Below are 17,978 nucleotides of genomic sequence, written 5' to 3'. Positions count from 1 at the left end.
GTTCAAGTCCTAACCACCGGCACCTGTGACCAAGACCTTATTTGGAAAATGAGGTCTTTTCATATGTAGTCAAGTTAAGATGAAGTCCTACTGGAGTATGATGGGCCCTTGTCTAGTGTGACTGGTTTCCTTCTAATAAGAGAAGGGACACGGACCCACGTAGAACACGGCCGTACAAAGACAGAGGCAGAGATTGGAGCTACAGTGCCACAAACCCAAGAATGCCTGGGGGTACCAAGAGGTGGAAGGGGCAAGGAAGGGCCCTCCATTAGCAGGTTCAGAGAGAAGATGATGGCCCTGCCGACATCTTCATTTCAGGTGGCTTCCAAAACTGGGGAGAATAAATATCTGTTATTTTAAGACACCCAGTTTGTGGTACTTTTTTACAGTGGTGCCAGGAAACAGATATAATTACTGAAAAGCGGGCAGGACATAACTCTCTAAAATGCATTACAACTGCCTGTATGGAGGCATAATTTGATGAACAATGAGGTATACTGCCTCATCAATCTCTAATTCCGGAACTCCGCATGTGTTTCAAAGGTAGAAGGCAACTGTTTCTGTTTTGATGCTTCCCACCTTGTTTGGACCACAAGCAAAGAATTGCTGAGCAGATATGAAAGGGACCTCGTTGAATCTGACGGTCAGCGGGAGGACTTGGTTTCCCATAACGACCTCATCTTCCAATGTTGGGCGTCTTGCTCTGTCAGTCCTTAAGTCCCCTAACCAAATTGGTACCATAGCAATGATGACAGCATCTGTGTGAATGAGATGATGCAGTGCAATCCACTCTGAAATCAGGGCGATGGTGCAAAGGCAGCATAATTAAACTTGGATACCAGAGTTTCAGGATTTCCTATCATGCAAAATGTAACCTGTAGTCATGAGCACAGGAAAATCGGACACGTTAGTCAGCCGTAGGTATCTCGGACGGCAGGGCTGTGCGCCAGAGGGGAGTGGTTATAAGAGTTGTGCCTGTTTTTTAAAGTTCATTTATTTATTTTGAGAGAGAGAGAGACAGAGAAAGCAGGGGAGGGTCAGAGAGAGAGAAAAAGAGAAAATCCCAAGCAGGCTCTGGGCTAGGGCTCTGACTCAAGAACCGTGAGACCACGACCCGAGCCAAAATCTGGAGTCGGACACTTAACCGACTGAGCCAACCAGGCTCCCCACAGTTGTGCCAGCCTTATGCTGGGTCTTGATAATATCGACGGACATCAGGGACCCCTTTCTAACTCCCTATGTAAACAAGGTGAAATAAGAATGAGGTCATGTTCCTAGGTCTCCCTTAGCCTGTAGGTAGCATCTTTATCCAACCTCTTCCTTTATAGAACACAGCTGATCTCTTTCGCGTTAGTGTCCCCCTTTCTGTTCAGTGTGAGGTCATCTTTGCAAGGGGAACTACGTGAATGGTTTTCCTACATTACATACAAGTAAAAACCCAACTGTTGTCTTTTCAAAGTCGGCAAACACAAAAAAGAAAAGTTCCTAAGCACCATCATTGTCATTACCATGATCATCATCAACAACCTGTTTATTTAGTATCAACTGTGTAAAGGGCAGTAACTGATGTCTTAGGAATACAGATAAGCTTAACGCATTGTACACCGGCTCTCAAGAGCTGACAGTCTAGTTGGGAAGGTAGAACATAAAGAAACGAAGTACCAGTGTGGTGTGTTAAGATTTAAATGAATGAAACTTTTGGGGCGCCTGGGTGGCTCAGCCAGTTAAGCATATGACTCTTGGTTTTGACTTAGGTCATGATCTCGCAGTTCGTGAGTTTGAGCCCTGCGTCGGGGCTCCGTGCTGACTGTGCAGAGCCTGCTTGAGATTCTCTCTCTCCCTCTTTCTCGGCCCCTCCCTTGCTCCTGCTCTTTCTCTGTCTCTCTCAATAATTAAACTTAATAAATAAATGAAACTTTCAATAAGTATATGAGATGGAAGTTTGCAATGAATTGTAGAGTTAGCAAAGATTTCATGGAGGTGGGACTTGAGCTTGAACCAGGGGAGAATAATATAGCTTATTTAAGGTGAGATGATGGGAGAATTTATCTCCTTCTAGATGGAAGGAGTGTAATGAACAAAGCCGTGAATGAGGGAATGCCTGAGGCATGTTTAGGAGACCACAGCTAGATCCATTTAATTAGATTGGAAAGTTCCTCCAGGGGAGTGACTGGAGGCTAGATTGTGGAAAATCTTGAATGTCTGACTTGGGTTTTTTGACTGTAGGAAACTGCTGAGCGTGAGGATATTTGCCACGCAGTATTTTCAGAGGTGTGACTAAGGGGGACCAAGTAGAAAATTTAAAGATTGTTTGAAGATCTAGACTAAGGCATTTGGAACAAAAAGGAGCTGATTGAAGTAACTGCTATCATTAGGGCAGATTTTGGAGAGGTGACTTACTGGATTTGGCAATGGGAAGAAGGAACATGGGAAGGGAAGTAATCAGAGATTCCTCAGAGTTTAAGTTACCTCTTACACCTGTTTAAGAATGTTGTAGTCATTTTTAGCCAACAGTTATTAAGCTCTGATAATGTGTCAAGCAGCATGCTAGGTATTAAGGATATAATGATGGGTGAGAAATGGTTTTTAGCACTGAGGAGCTCACGTACAGACTTTCCAATAATTAAAATCTTTATGTACCTAAAAACAGAGTTTCAAACTATGTGAAGGAAACACTGATAGAATTGGCAGGAGAGATAGACAAATCCACAATTTTAATCAGATTTCAACACACTTCTCCCCATAATTATGGCACAACTAGAGACAAAATCAGTAAGAACACGAAAGACCTCAACAATAGTTGCTGTGGCAAGTGTTCTAATTAGTTAGTATTCATTGGTTCCTATCTTGACGGTGTTGTAGATCCCTTTGAGAATCCAAGGAAGGTTATTGTTTGGAATATGCCCATTCCAAACAAATGCGCAAACACACACAGCAAAGCATTTGGATGTGCTCATTCGTGCACCCCCAGTTAAGAAGTCTTATCATGGATCCTATTGCAAAGTGCTATAGGAGTCTCAGGGCTGGAGGCACAACATTTTTAGGAGTATTGTGGCAAGCCTTCACAGAAGGGTGGTATTGTCTTGTAAGAAGACAATGCATAGGAGTTAGGGAAAGGCATAAAACTATGAATTTGTATACGCTTAGGGGATAACGAGTAATTTGGTGTGGCTGGAGTGTAGATATCTGTGGTAGGAACTCAGGGCAAGATTATGAACACCCTTTTAAGCTATATTAATAGTATCAGTAACATTAATGAAAATTATAATGATAAGATTTGCTTTTTATGGGGCTTCTACACCCTCTGATAAGTACTTTTTTATTTTTTTTATTTTTTTATTTATTTTTAAAAAAAAAAATTTTTTTTAACATTTATTTATTTTTTGAGACAGAGAGAGACACGGCATGAATGGGGGAGGGGCAGAGAGAGAGGGAGACACAGAATCGGAAGCAGGCTCCAGGCTCTGAGCCATCAGCCCAGAGCCTGACGCGGGGCTCGAACTCACGGACCGCGAGATCGTGACCTGGCTGAAGTAGGACGCTTAACCGACTGCGCCACCCAGGCGCCCCCTTTTTTTTTTTTTAATTTTTTTTTTTGATAAGTACTTTTTTAAAAGCAGGCTCCATGCCCAGTGCAGGGCTCGATGTGGGGCTTGTTCTCTCGACCCTGAGATCGTGACATGAACTGAAATCAAAATACTTAACTGACTGAGCCAGCCATCCAGGTGCCCCCTTCTAATAAGTATTTTAAATACATTGTCAGTAAGCTTTATATCAACCATGTAAGTCAGGTATTATATGTACTTTATGTGAAGAAATCAAGTTATTGGCGAGGTTGACTTCTTATTCAAAATCACACAGATAGTAAGTGGTGAACTGAGAGTTTAAACAAGGTCTGATTCCAAAGCTTGTTCTCATTCCACTATGTTATACTATTTCTTTACAAATGTTTATACTGAGTCCTGTAAACACTAGGGAGCCAGCCATCAAAGATTTCAAGGCAGAAAGTAGCATGAAATAAGTGAGTGCTTTAGAAACATAATTTTGTTGGTAATATGGAAAATGGAATGGAAGGGACTGAAAGCCTGGGTGTACGAAGATCAGGTAGGAGGCTCTTATGAAAGCCCAGGTATGAGAAGATGAAGGTCTGAACTAAGGCAGTGGGTGATAAATGTTTCATGTACACTTGAAGAGAATGCAGTTCTTTTTTTTTTTTTTTAATTTTTTTTTTCAACGTTTATTTATTTTTGGGACAGAGAGAGACAGAGCATGAATGGGGGAGGGGCAGAGAGAGAGGGAGACACAGAATCGGAAACAGGCTCCAGGCTCTGAGCCATCAGCCCAGAGCCCGACGCGGGGCTCAAACTCACGGACCGCGAGATCGTGACCTGGCTGAAGTCGGACGCTTAACCGACTGCGCCACCCAGGCGCCCCGAGAATGCAGTTCTTTAGTGGAGTTCTAGAAATGTTGATTGGGTCAAGTTGGTTATTAGTGTTGTTGAAGTCTTTCATGTTCTTACTGATTTTCTCTCTAGTTGTGCCGTAATTATGGGGAGAAGTGTGTTGAAATCTGATTAAAATTGTGGATTTGTCTATCTCTCCTGCCAATTCTATCAGCGTTTCCTTCACATAGTTTGAAACTGTTTTTAGGTATATAAACACATCGTATTGTTATGTCCTTGGTGAATGGTCCCCTTTTTCATTATGAAATGATGTTGTCTTTGGTAATGTTCTTTTCTCAGATATCTACTCTGTCAGATAATAATATAGTCATTCCATATTTGATTAAAGATTTTTTTTAATGTTTATTTATTTTTGAGAGAGAGAGGCAGAGCACAAATGGGGGGAGGGGCAGAGAGAGGGAGACACAGAATCCGAAGCAGGCTCCAGGCTCCGAGCTGTGAGCATAGAGCTGGATGCAGGGCTCGAACTCATAAACCGTGAGATCATGACATGAGCCGAAGTTGGACACTTAGCTGACTGAGCCACCCAGGCGCCCCACCACATTTGACTTGATGAGTGGTAGCATGATATATTATTTTCCATTATTTTAACTTTAATTTATGTGTGTCTTTATATTTCAAATCACTTATTTTAGGCAGCATATAATTGAGTCTTGCTTTATTACCCAATCTGACACTAAAGCCGACAATAAAGTTCTATTTATTGGGGGAGAGAGGTTTAGACCATTTACGTTTAATGTGATTAAGGGTAAGGTGGGGTTTAAATCTATCTTGCTCTTTGATTTCTCTTTGTCTCATCTGTTTTTTTGTTTCTCGTGTCCTTTTGGTCTGCATTTCTTTGAACTGAGTTGTTTTTTATGATTCTATTTCATCTCCTTTGTCAACTTATGAGCTACAGTTCTTTGTTATTTAAGTGGTTGAGTTCCTTTGTAGTCTACATCTTTGACTGGTCGCGGTCTATCTTCAAGTGGTAGTATACCATTTAGTACATAGTGTAAAAGCCTGACAACAGCATATGACAGTTTCTCCCTTCCTGGCTTTTGTTGCCAGTGCATTGCCAGAGTTTTTACTCTCGTGTATGTTACAAAACCTGAAATACACATGACTATTTTTCTTTAAGTAGCCAATTACTTTTAAAAGAGATTTAGATAATTAGAAAAATAATTTTTCATTTCTCCATACTGCTCTTCATTTATGTGTGTAAGTGCAGAGTTTTCGTCAGGTTTCATTTCCTTTCTGTGTAAAGGGCTTTCTTTAATAATTCTTATGGTGTGGACCTGTGGGTGATGAATTCTTTAGTTTTTGTACATCTGACAAAATCTGTATATCACCTTCATTTGCGAAAGATAAACTTGCTGCAGAGCATTCTAGTTTAAGAGTTTTTACTTCCAGGGGGAGCCTGGCTGGCTCAGTCGGAGCAGTATGTGACTCTTGATCTCAGGGTCATGAGTTCGACCCCCATGACGGGTGTAGAGATTCCTGTAAATAAATACCTGAATGAATGAGTAAATAAATCATTTTTACTCTCAGAACCTTAAAGATGTTACTTCACTATCTTTTACCTTACAATTGTCCTCAATGATAAATTTGCAGTAATCTTTATTTGTTTTCCTCTGTAAGTAATGTGTCTTTTTTTTTTTTTTAATCTCTGGGTACTTTAAGACTTTTTCTGCCTCTCAAGAAGTTGGAATAGGCCTTGGTGTTACAGAGCATTTGCATTCAATAATTATTGATAGGTGTATACTTGTCATTTTGTTACTTGTTCTATGGTTGTTTTTGTGTTTCTCCTCTGTTCCTTTCTTCTCTTGCTCTCTCACAATTTCTTGGCTTTCTTTAGTGATACACTTGGATTCCTTTCTCTGTTTTGCATATTTATTGTTGCTTTTTAATTTGTGTTGAATCACTGTGTTGTACACATGAAACTAATATTACACTGTATGATCACTAGTTGGAATTTAACTAAAAACTTAAAAAAGTTTTCCATCATAGTGTTTAAGATCTGATGTATAAAGAGCAAACATCACTCAAGGGCTTTAACCTTCTTTCCTGGGAAAGGGATTGGTGTGTTTTCAGTTGTATGCAGATATCTCTATCATGTTAGGTAGAGTTATAACCTTGTTATTGTCTTCATTTGGAGATGAAGTATAGTTTAAGTAGAAGCATATATGGGTGCCAAGTTGAGAAGGGGTGGGTTTGTGATGGTTAATTTTATGCGTCAGACTTACTAGACCACGGATATTTGGTTAAACTTTCAAGTTGTGTCTGTGAGGGTGTTTCTGGATGAGATTAACATTTGAATTGGTAGACTGTCTCCCCAATGTAGATGTGCCTTAGCCAATCCTTTGAAGGCCTGAATGGAACTGAAAGGCTCAGTAAGTAGGAATTCATTATCTCTGCCTGTCATCCAGCTGGAACGTTGGTTTTCTCCTGACTTTGGACTGGAATCTAAACCATTGGGTCTGGTGGTTTCAGGCCTTCGTACTCTTACTAGAACTATACCATTGGCTTTCCTTCGTCTCCAGCTTGCCATTACAGATCTTGGGACTTCGCAGCCTCCATAATCATGTGAGTCAATAATTTCTATAAATCTCTTTGTTTAACGTATATTAATTCACTTTCTCTGAAGGATGCTAATACAATTAGTAACTTGCTATAAAATCTAAGGCACCTTGGCATGCTTAGAATACATTGCTTCTTGGGGTGCTTGGATGGCTCAGTCAGTTGAGCATGTGACTTTTGGGTTTGACTCAGGTTCATGATCTCGTCGTTTGGTTCCTGAGTTCCAGCCCTGCGTCGGGGCTTTGGTGCTGACAGTGCAGAGACTGCTTGTGATCCTCTGTCTCCTTCTCTCTGCCCCTCCCCTCCTCTCTCTCTCTCTCTCTCTCTCTCTCTCTCTCTAATTAAAAAAAAAGAATACATTGTTTCTTCACTTAAAGATCTTGTGCTTGAACAAAACGTTCTTCTTTTACAACATCGCCCTTTTGTGGCTCCAGACTGTGCTCAGATGTTTTAGTTGGATGCCTGTAGCTGTAACTTGGATCAGCTCAGCTAGGAGGCATGTTGGGAATTCTGTGAATGATAGGAAGCTGGGACTGAGGGAACTTGGGGCAGACGCAGTGAGTAAGGTAGTAGCCAGAGGGGTGGTGTGCATGGTTCTAAGGTCTTTCATGAGGTCAGGCTTCTGTGAGCAGTAATGACCATGACGTCTGTTATCTTAAGAAGTGGAATAGTTCGTGCGAGGCTGCAATCAGGGTTACAATTCTAGATGGTCCGTCTGTTTGTAACGGAATGCCAGAGAGTAACAGGCTGAATATGGGGCACAAAGGAGAGCAGGTTGTCTAGAACTTTGGCAGATGTCAGTCAAGTGGGTTGACTCTCTGGACGAGGTTCTAGTCCCAGCAGAGGAACTGGCCGGTTAAGTGGCAACCACCAAAGGTACATTAGATACATGCTGTGGGAGGAAAGAGAATACTATAGCTCAGTAGAAATGGGGATGCCCAAGGGTCGTTCCAGTGATCTTAGGTATAATTCTGTACCCTACCCAGTGGTAGTGGTAGTATCTGCTCTATTGCAGCCCCTTTAATGCAAGCCAGTGAAAGAGTTACCACAGTCTAACAATCAGATTAATCATTTCAGTGATCCTCCTGTAACTTTTACAGATGTATAGCCTTTGGAAGGGAACTACAACATGATTAGGTCAGGAATTACATGAGTTTCAACGTGAATGAGAGACAGTGGAGATGATTCATTAGGAAATAGGAAATTAGGCAATTAGATGAGGACATGATACCTTTTCCTGATAGCAACAAAAGAAACATTCTTATTGGGTGACTGGGCCAGGGCTAGGGAGAGGCAAGCAAGGTGCCTAGAATTTGTGCTCTGGGTGCCTTGCTTGCTCCCCCTATTAGGGGCCCTTTTGGTTGGCAATGTTGACTCAAAGTTATTTGGTACACAGCCTGCGAGATGTGTGGGAAACATCCTACAAGACGTAACAATTGGAAAAGGGAGCGGCGCCTGACTGGCTCAGTCGATAGAGAATGCGACCCTTGATCTTGGTGTTGTAAGTTTGAGCCCTGTGTGGGGTGTAGACATTACTTAGAAATAAAACCATTAACATTAATTGAAAAAAAAAAGGGAAACTAGAATAGTTGGAAGGCCCAGTGGCAAGAGCACAGATGGAAAGCACCAATGTGGACAGGAAACAGTAGGCACATTCTCACAGGAGAGTGGAATCACTCAGTGCTATTGGGGAACCTGATTTGTAAAGACAGCAAGATGCCAAAAGCAAAGGGTATCTGAAATAGGACAGGGCAGCTCGGAGCGTGTGCGTGTGTGTGTTACTGACAAGGGAATAGTGTCCTTTTTAAATAGAAATTTCTGGACTTCGTTGTGACATTATACTTTATGGTCCTGTATTTGCCTTTTGTTATTATACCTGGACTTAAATCGGGAGCCCCCCCAGTGTAATCCTGGGCAAGTTGCTCAACATTTTTGTGTTTCAGTTTTCTCATCTGTAAGATTGGGCTCATGTGACACCTACTACATATGGTTACTCTGAAAACTCAATGAATTTTTTTTTTCTTGTAACATGTTTTAAAATTTATTTTGAGAGAGACAGATGATGGAAGTTGGGGAGGGGCAGAGAGAGAGGAAGAGAGAGAATCCCGAGCAGGCTCTGTGCTGCCACTGCAAAGCCTCACAAAACGGGAGATCGTGACCTGAGCCAAAACCAAGAGGCTGACGCTTAACTGACTGAGCCACCCAGGCGCCCCTGAAAACGAAATGAGTTAATGCACATAAAGTGCTTTGAATAGCACCTGGCAGATCATGTGACACTCAGCAGATATGGCTGCCACCACTACTGCTAAGCTGTGCCTGGGGTATAAAGGGTTCACACTTGCCTATATGGAAAGCTTACCTGGCTTCAGTATGTCATTTTTAGGTACTGTTCGTTAGTTAATATGTTACTATAAACATATTCTAGGTGTTTATTTTTTTAAAAAAATGTTTGTTTTTTATGTTAATGACAAAAGAGTGTGTCATCACACACACACACACACACACACACACACACACACACACACATTCTTCCAGGAATCACTTCTGCTGGCATATTTGCTACAAGATGCTACGTGCACCCAAACCTGCTCCTCATAAAAACTAAGCTCCTGATCTCTTCTGAGGAACCCCAGTCCCTTCCAATTAGAGAAACCACATGGCTTGGATCTGAGGCAAAAAACCATGGCCTTTTCATGTATCACTTCATCATTTCGCTTTGATTTGAGGGGGATGTTTGGTCCCAGGTGGAAGAGAATACCATAATCGCATGACTTGCTCTGTCACCATTCAACGTCCAAGTTTACTTGAGACTCTCGAGGTTTACATAAGGCCTAGTAGGTGGCTGGAAAGTACTTGGCCTCAAAGCTTGGAAAACCATGATACGTGTGTGTATAATATTTTTATTGTTATATAATTTATACATATATATTTATAAAATTTATACATCTATATATACTTCAACTTTGTGACTTGCTCTGTGAACTTGGGCATATCACTTAGCCTCTGTGGTATTATGTGGTATATGAATTCAGCTTCCTGATTCATAAAATGAGGATAATATCACCCTTTTTGTCTACCTCACAGGATTATTCTAAGGACCAAATAAGGTATTAGATGAAGATGTGCTTTTGACCTGTAATATGCATTGGTAACAAGGCATGGCTCTACCACTATCCATTCATTCATTTAACAAACGTTTATTGATTACTGAATAAACATTGGACACTTTTTTAGGTTCTGAGATACAGCAGTGAAAACAATACACTTTCCAGAAGGGAGCTTTTATTTCACTGGATAGGAGAAAAACAATAGATAAAGATTTGTGACATTATCTGGTAATGATAAGAAAAATAAAGCGGGTTAAGAACACAGAGAAAAATGGGGGCACCCGGGTGGCTCAGTCGGTTAAGCCTCCAACTTCAGCTCACGTCATGATCTCACGGTTCGTGGGTTTGAGCCCCATGCCAGGCTCTGTGCTGACAGCTCGGAGTCCAGAGCCTGCTTCGGATTCTGTGTCTCCCTCTCTCTCTGCCTCTCCCCCACTCACGCTCTCTCTCTCTTTTAAATAAACATTAAAAAAAACAGAAAAGTAGAAGATATGTAACAGGACTATTTTAGATTGGGTATGTGGGAATCAAGGGGCCCACTTAGAAGCTGCTGAAAAATTAGAAAGACAGCTAAAGCATATGGAATATCAAAGGCAAGGGAGTGGCATAGTCTCTCGCAAATTGCCACCCACAGCACATTCATATTTTAGTGCCAGGTGAGGAAAACTTTTTATGTGTGTGTGCAGTGCACTCACGGTTTTGGGGTTAACAGGAGGAAATTCAGGAGGAGGACGAAATTCAGCGTTTATAGAGCGACACTCCTCCAAGGATTTTGAGATCTCAAAAAGAACTTTGCGTTTTCTCAATGGTAACGGGAGAAATCGCTCAATGGTAAACAAAGTTGTGGCGGCGTATTGCAACACACGGGCATGTGGCAGAGAGAAGATTCTGGCAATCGATGCTGTAGAATTGCCAGTTGGGAAAGCCTGTTTTTGCAACCAGTCGAAGAAGCGAGAAACCTCCGTGACAAGATATCACTTTGCCTTTTGCCAAAAAGTAGCTCGAGGAGGTGGATTCTCTCGAGTCAAGACGGTTGAGGCTGGTACCTTGTCTTGTCCTAAGCCACGTGGGCCCTGCCTCCAGAGTGAACTATTTGGCTTTGGAACAAAGGTAGCACGGAGGACGCGCCCAGGAAATATTTGAGTAAAGGAGATCCACGGTCTCCTCCAGCAGCTCATTCTTAATAATTCAGCTCCAGGAAAGCTGGCTATGGCACCAAAGCTCAGACTGAATCAGAAACATCAATCTGTTAATGTACAGTGAAAATATAACTGTCAGATGATGACTCATGTTCATATTAGTGCTTTACCTCCCCAGGAGGGAAAACCATATTAGGAGTGCCCTTCTCAGATGCACTGTGCTTGCCGGGGGCGGGGGGGGGGGGTGGAGGGCAGTGCAGGGGGTTGGTTATTTCATTTACATTTTTTATCTTAACAAAATTTTAATGATACAGAATCATTGTGAGGAACCACCACGTACGATATACCTTTTACTCAGATCCGTTAACTGTTTACATTTTGCCTCTGTTTATTCTCTTTCTCTGGATTATATCTGTCTGCACACTAGACGCACACACACACACACACACACGTTCTTGTGTATTTTTTTTAAATGAATCTTTTGACAGTAAGTTACAGACATGGTGCCCCACACGTACTTCAGTGTGTATTTCCTAAGAACAAGGGTAAATACAGCACGATTGTCAAAATCAGGAAATTTAACACTGATGACAATCCAAACCTGTTACCTGATTCACAGTCCGTTTTCAAATGTAGTCGATTATCTTAAGAATGTCCTATGTAGCTAATGTTGTGCCTGGTAGAGGATACAATTCAGGACGATGCATTGCACTTAGTTGTCATGTGAATTTAATTTCCTTTATTACTATTATTTAAAATTTTATTTTTAAGTAATCTCTACACCCAACGTGGGGCTTGAACTCACAACCCTGAGATCAAGAGTCACACGCTCTAGGGGCACCTGGGTGGCGCAGTCGGTTAAGCGTCCGACTTCAGCCAGGTCACGATCTCGCGGTCCGTGAGTTCGAGCCCCGCGTCAGGCTCTGGGCTGATGGCTCAGAGCCTGGAGCCTGTTTCCGATTCTGTGTCTCCCTCTCTCTCTGCCCCTCCCCTGTTCATGCTCTGTCTCTCTCTGTCCCAAAAAAAAAAAAAAAAAAAAAAAAAAAAACGTTGAAAGAGTCACACGCTCTATTGACTGAGCCAGCCAGGTGTCCCTCCTTTATTATTTTCCAGTTGAGCTATAGCTGATATACAGCACATTAGTTTCAGGTGTACAACATAATGATTTGATAATTGAATGTGTTATGATGGTCCACTCAGGAAGTCTAGTTAACGTTAGGTATCACACACAGTTTCAGATTTTGTTTTTTGTGTGATGAGAATCTTTTAAGATCTCTCAGTAATTTTCAGATCTGAAATCCGATATTATTAACTCTAGTCACCATGCTGTATATCCCCCTGACTTACTTATTTTGTAACTGGAAGTTTGTACATCCTTTTGATTCCCTTTACCCATTTAATCCACTCCTTGCCTCCGACAACCACCAGTGTGTTCTATGAGCTCAGTTGGAGTCCACACAAAAGTGACATCATATGGTATTTGTCTTTCTCTGTCTGACTTCACTTAGCATAATGCCCTCCAGGTCCATTCATGTTGTCACAAATGGTAAGATTTCATTCTTTTTTTTTTATGGCTCAATAATATTCCATTGTGTATATGCACACCACATTTTCTTTATCCATTCATCCATTGACGGACACGTAGACTATTTTCATGTCTTGCCTGTTCTAAATAATGCTGCAATGCACCTGGGTATGCATATATCCTTTTGAGCTAGTGTTTTAGTTTTCTTTGGCTAACTCCCTAGACGTGGAATTGGTGGATTGTATGGTAGTTTTATTTTTGAGGAGCCTCCATACTGTTTCCCACAGCGGCCACGCCAATTTACGTTCCTACCAACAGGGCCCTTTTCTTCACATCTTCGCCAACTCTTGCCATCTCTTGCCTTTTTGATGATAGCCGTTCTAACGGGTGCGAGGCGATACCTCATTGTGGTCTTGATTTACAAATGCCCTGATGGAATTTGATCTCTTTTAATCTGGACTAGTTCCTCAGCCTTTTTTGCTTCTTGGATCTTGACATCATTGAAGAATATATGACAGTTATTTTGTAGATTGTCCCTCAGTACAATTTTGCCTCACGTTTCTTCATGATTAGATTCAACTTACATATTTTTGGCAAAAATATCACAAAAGTGACACTATGTTTTCTCTTCATCATATGTTTTGATGCTAATATAAATGGAATTATGACTTAATAAATTTCACTTTCAAGTGTTTCCTTTTAATATATAAAAATATAATTGACGGGCACCTGGGTGGCTCAGTCGGTTAAGCATCTGACTTCAGCTCAGGTCATGATCTCGCGGTCTGTGAATTCAAGCCCCGCATAAGGCTCTGTGCTGACAGCTTAGAGCCTAGAGTCTGCTTCGGATTCTGTGTCTCTGTGTCTCTCTCTGCCCCTCCTCTGTTCGTGCTCTGTCTCTCTCTCTCTCTTTCTCTCAAAAATAAATAAAAACAAAGAACAACAAATATATATATGTATGTATTTAACGGATTTTGTATATTGATATCATATCCTGAATGCTTTATTAGTTCTAGTAATTGTTTTAGAAATTCTTTATAATTGTCTATATAAGCAATAATGGCAATTGCAAATAACAAAGATTAATTTCTTCCTTTCCAATCTTTATTATCTTTTTTTTCCTTGCTGTATTAGATCATCTACTACAATAAAAATGGCAAGAATGGATACCCTTGCCTTATTAGTGAAGACAGGGTATAATATTAGCTGTAGTTTCTTTGAAGATAAACTTGATAAGATCAAGGAAGTGCCCTTCTACTCCTACTTTTCTGGGTGTTTTTATTATGAAAGGGTGTTTAATTTTGCCAAGATACTTTCTGCATTTATTGAAGTATATATTTTTTTATTTGTATAGTCAATTTATTTGTATTATAATATAATAGGATAGTCCAATATTTCAGAAAAAACATAATTTGAATTTTTATAAAATAAGTTACTGGTGTTGTTTGTAATGTTGCATATTATTATAGTTCCATTAGACAAAAAATTAGTTAAACTTTATAAGAACTAGGTGAGAAGCTTATCTCATGTTTGCTTGAATTACATTCAATTTCACTCATATATTTATTTATTATTTCAACTGTTCATCCATTCGGCAAATACTTTTGAGTTAGATACTCTGCGTTGGATGTTGCAGGAAATAACAAAAAGAATATCTAAAGTAAACAAAACAACAACCATTAACCTTTGTCACAATTACATTTTAGAGGAGGAGGGAGACAATAAACAACGTATGTAGGTAAATGTCATGATCTGTTAAAAAATATATCAATAAAGAGGAAAATAAGCTATGGAAATGGAGATAGGCGTGAAATTTTAGAATGACCTGGAAACCCTTCCTGAAAAGCTGAGCTTTGCGTAACGACCAAAAGGGAACGAGGAAGCAATTAAGAGGTATCTGAGGGCAGAATAATCTGCAAGCAAAGTGAAATACTAACGGATCTTGTATACTATACTTTGGTTCCGAACTTTGTGAGAAGCAATTAACTGTTTCTTTTCAAGTATTGAATACTATCATTCTCTTTTAAGGGAAAGTAACACTAAAGGATAAAAAAAACCCCACAGCATCTCTATTAGCTATACTATAATAGCCAAATATTGATTTATTTTAAATTCTAAGGATATAGTTACATACCCACATTAATATTAATTCCTACATTTGAATATAGAAAATGTCTAATCAATGCAAGAGAAAAATGTTTAATAAACATGAGAATGAATGCCTATAATCAGACCTAAGGGTCAACTACCATGAACATTTAAACTAAGTATTTGCATAATTGAGATTTGAGCATATGAGCAACATTTTTATGAGTAGTTCCCAATCCTCTTTACATATATATAGACTTTAATAATGCTTCATTTTTTATGGATATTAATAAGATACTAATCAATATTACTTATATTCAATTGGAGAAAGTTATAGTTGACTCTTGAACAACATGGGTTTGAACTGCACAGGTCCGTTTATAGAAGGACTTCTTTTTTTGATAAATATAGTACAATCCTGTAAATGTATTTTCTTTCCCTTATGATTTCTTATTCACATTTTCTTTTATTGAGGTATTTTTTTTAATTTTTATCCAGTTAATGTTTGTTAACACTGATTGGTTTTTATTTATTTTTAAATAATCTCTTCACCCACCATGGGGCTCGAACCCACAATCCCGAGATCAAGAGTCACATGCTCTACCAACTGAGCCAGACAGGTGCCCTGACATTGATTTTTTTTTTTTTTTTTGAGAGAGAGAGTGTGTGCACACGCGAGCATGTGCGGGAACAAGTGAGCAAGGGGCAGAGAGAGAGAAAGAGAGGGAGGGAGAGAGAAGAAGCAGGGTTCACTTGAAGTGGGGCTTGTGTTTCCATGAACCAAGGCAGGAGCTCACTGGAAGCAGGGCTCCAGCTCACCCAATGTGAGACTCAGACTCATAAACCATGAGATCATGACCTGAGCTGAAATCAGGTGCTTAACAACTGAGCCACCGTCATTCATTGATTGATTTTTAAATGGTAATCCAACTTTGCATTCATGGGATAAGCCCCAGATGGTCCTGATGTATTATCCTTTACTGTATAGATTACTGTATAATCTTTACTGAATTATCTTCGATAATATTTACTTACAAAATTTGTGTTTCTGTTTTTATGAAGGAAATTAAAACATAGCTTTCTTTCCTTGAAATGTTTTGGCTGGTTTTTGTATCAGAATAACACTGACCTCATTGAATTGAGAAGGGTATGCCTCTCAGATTTTTGAGAAGAGAGTGATGAGAAATGGTGTATTTTTCTTCCTTAATTGTTAGAATTCACTAGTGAAGCCATCAGGACCTAAAATTTTCTTTTTGGGAAAGCTCCACTCAATTTTTGATAGATACAGGGATGATATTCAAATAATATATTGCTTCTTGGGTAAGCTTTGATACTTTTGCATTTCAAGAACTTTATTAATTTTGAGTTGTTAAGTTTGGAAAATCTTTGTTTATCCTTTTAATGATTGTAGTATCTATATTGACGTCCCCTCTCTTATTCCTGATATTGATATTTTGTGGGTTGTTTTTCTTTTTCCTTACATTTTCAAAAAACCAGGTTTTTATTGATTTTTCTGTATTTTTTTTCTGTGTAATTGATTTCTGCTTTATGATATCCTTACTTTGGCTTAAATTTGCTTTTTTTTTTTTTTTTTTTAGTTTTTTAAGGTAGGATTTTAGAGCATTGATAGGAGCTTATTTTTCCCCAATATAAGCATTCAATGCATGAAATTTCTTTCTGAGCACTGCTTTATTTTTATTATTTATTTATTTACTTAAAAATGTTTATTTTTGAGAGAGAGAGTGAGGGAGCACAGGAGCGTGAGCACGTGTAGTGGGGGAGGGGCAGAGAGAGAAGGGGACAAAGGATCCCAAGCAGACGCTGTACTGACAGCAGAGAGCCTGACGCAGGGCTTGAACCCACGTACCGTGAGATCATGACCTGAGCGGAAGTTGGAAGCTTAACTGCCTGAGCCACCCAAGCGCCCCTAAGCACTGCTTTAGTTGGATCACACAAATTTTGATGTTCTGTGTATTTGGTTATGTCAGTTCAAAATGTTTTTAAATATTTCCCCTTGATCATTGATCCATGGAGTCATATGGATCCATATTTAGAAGTGTTTGTTTAATTGTCAGATAGTTGGAGATTTTCCAATATTTTTCTGGTACTGACTTCTAATTAAAATTTTATTGTGGTTAGAGAATATTCTTTTTTTTTTAATTTTTTTTTAACATTTTATTTATTTTTGAGACAGGGAGAGACAGAGCATGAACAGGGGAGGGTCAGAGAGAGGGAGACACAGAATCCGAAACAGGCTCCAGGCTCTGAGCTGTCAGCACAGAACCCGACGTGGGGCTCGCACTCACGGACTGTGAGATCATGACCTGAGCCGAAGTCGCCCGCTTAACCGACTGAGCCACCCAGGCGCCCCTAGAGAATATTCTTTGTATCAGGTCAATCATTCAAAATTTATTTAGACTTAGTTTTTGGCTCCTTATGGTTAATGTTCCAAGTGCTCTTGAAGAGAATATTCTGTTATTTTGGGGTGGAACATTCTATAAGTGTTGATTAAGTCAAGTTAATTGACAGTATTGTTCAAGCATTTCATATTTTTACTGATTTTTGTCTAATTATTTTGTAACGATTGAGAGTTTGGTGTTGAAATGTCCAAATAGAGTTGTAGGCATTTACTTCTTTCACTTTTTTTTAAAGTTTATTTATTTATTTTTGAGAGAGAGAGAGAGAAAGAGAACGACCTGGGGAGGGGCAGAGAGAGAGAGAGACAGACAGACAGACAGACTGAGAGATGTAGAATCTGAAGCAGGCTCCAAGCCCTGAGCTGTCAGCACAGAGCCCGATGCAGGGCTCGAACTCACAAACCATGAGATCATGACTTGAGCCAAAGTCAGAGGCTTAACTGAGCCACGCAGGTGCCCCTACTTCTTTCAGTTCTATTAGTTTTTCCTCACATAGTTTGAAACTCTGTTATTGGTGGCATACATATTTAGGATCACTTTATATTTCCAATGAATTGGCCCCTTTATTTTATGTGATCTCCTTATTTTACCTTTGGTGATAATATTCCTTTTTCCCCAAACCTGCTCTACTGATATGGATATTGATATTGATATGGATACTCCATCTTTCTTTTTTTTTT

The 17,978-nt window shown here is 39.8% G+C and overlaps 1 non-coding gene across 1 annotated transcript; it reads right to left on the bottom strand.

Annotated features, from left to right (window-relative positions):
- Positions 1-15,430: 15,430 nt before the first annotated feature.
- On the bottom strand, positions 15,431-15,503 carry TRNAK-CUU. The gene has a single exon. It is a non-coding gene; the product is annotated as a tRNA-Lys (tRNA).
- Positions 15,504-17,978: the final 2,475 nt, after the last annotated feature.

This window comes from Lynx canadensis, chromosome X (assembly GCF_007474595.2).
Source record: "Lynx canadensis isolate LIC74 chromosome X, mLynCan4.pri.v2, whole genome shotgun sequence".
NCBI classification, from domain to species: domain Eukaryota; kingdom Metazoa; phylum Chordata; class Mammalia; order Carnivora; family Felidae; genus Lynx; species Lynx canadensis.
The sequence above is the reverse complement of the archived record's forward strand: the minus strand, read 5'-3'. Positions and strand labels throughout refer to the sequence as shown.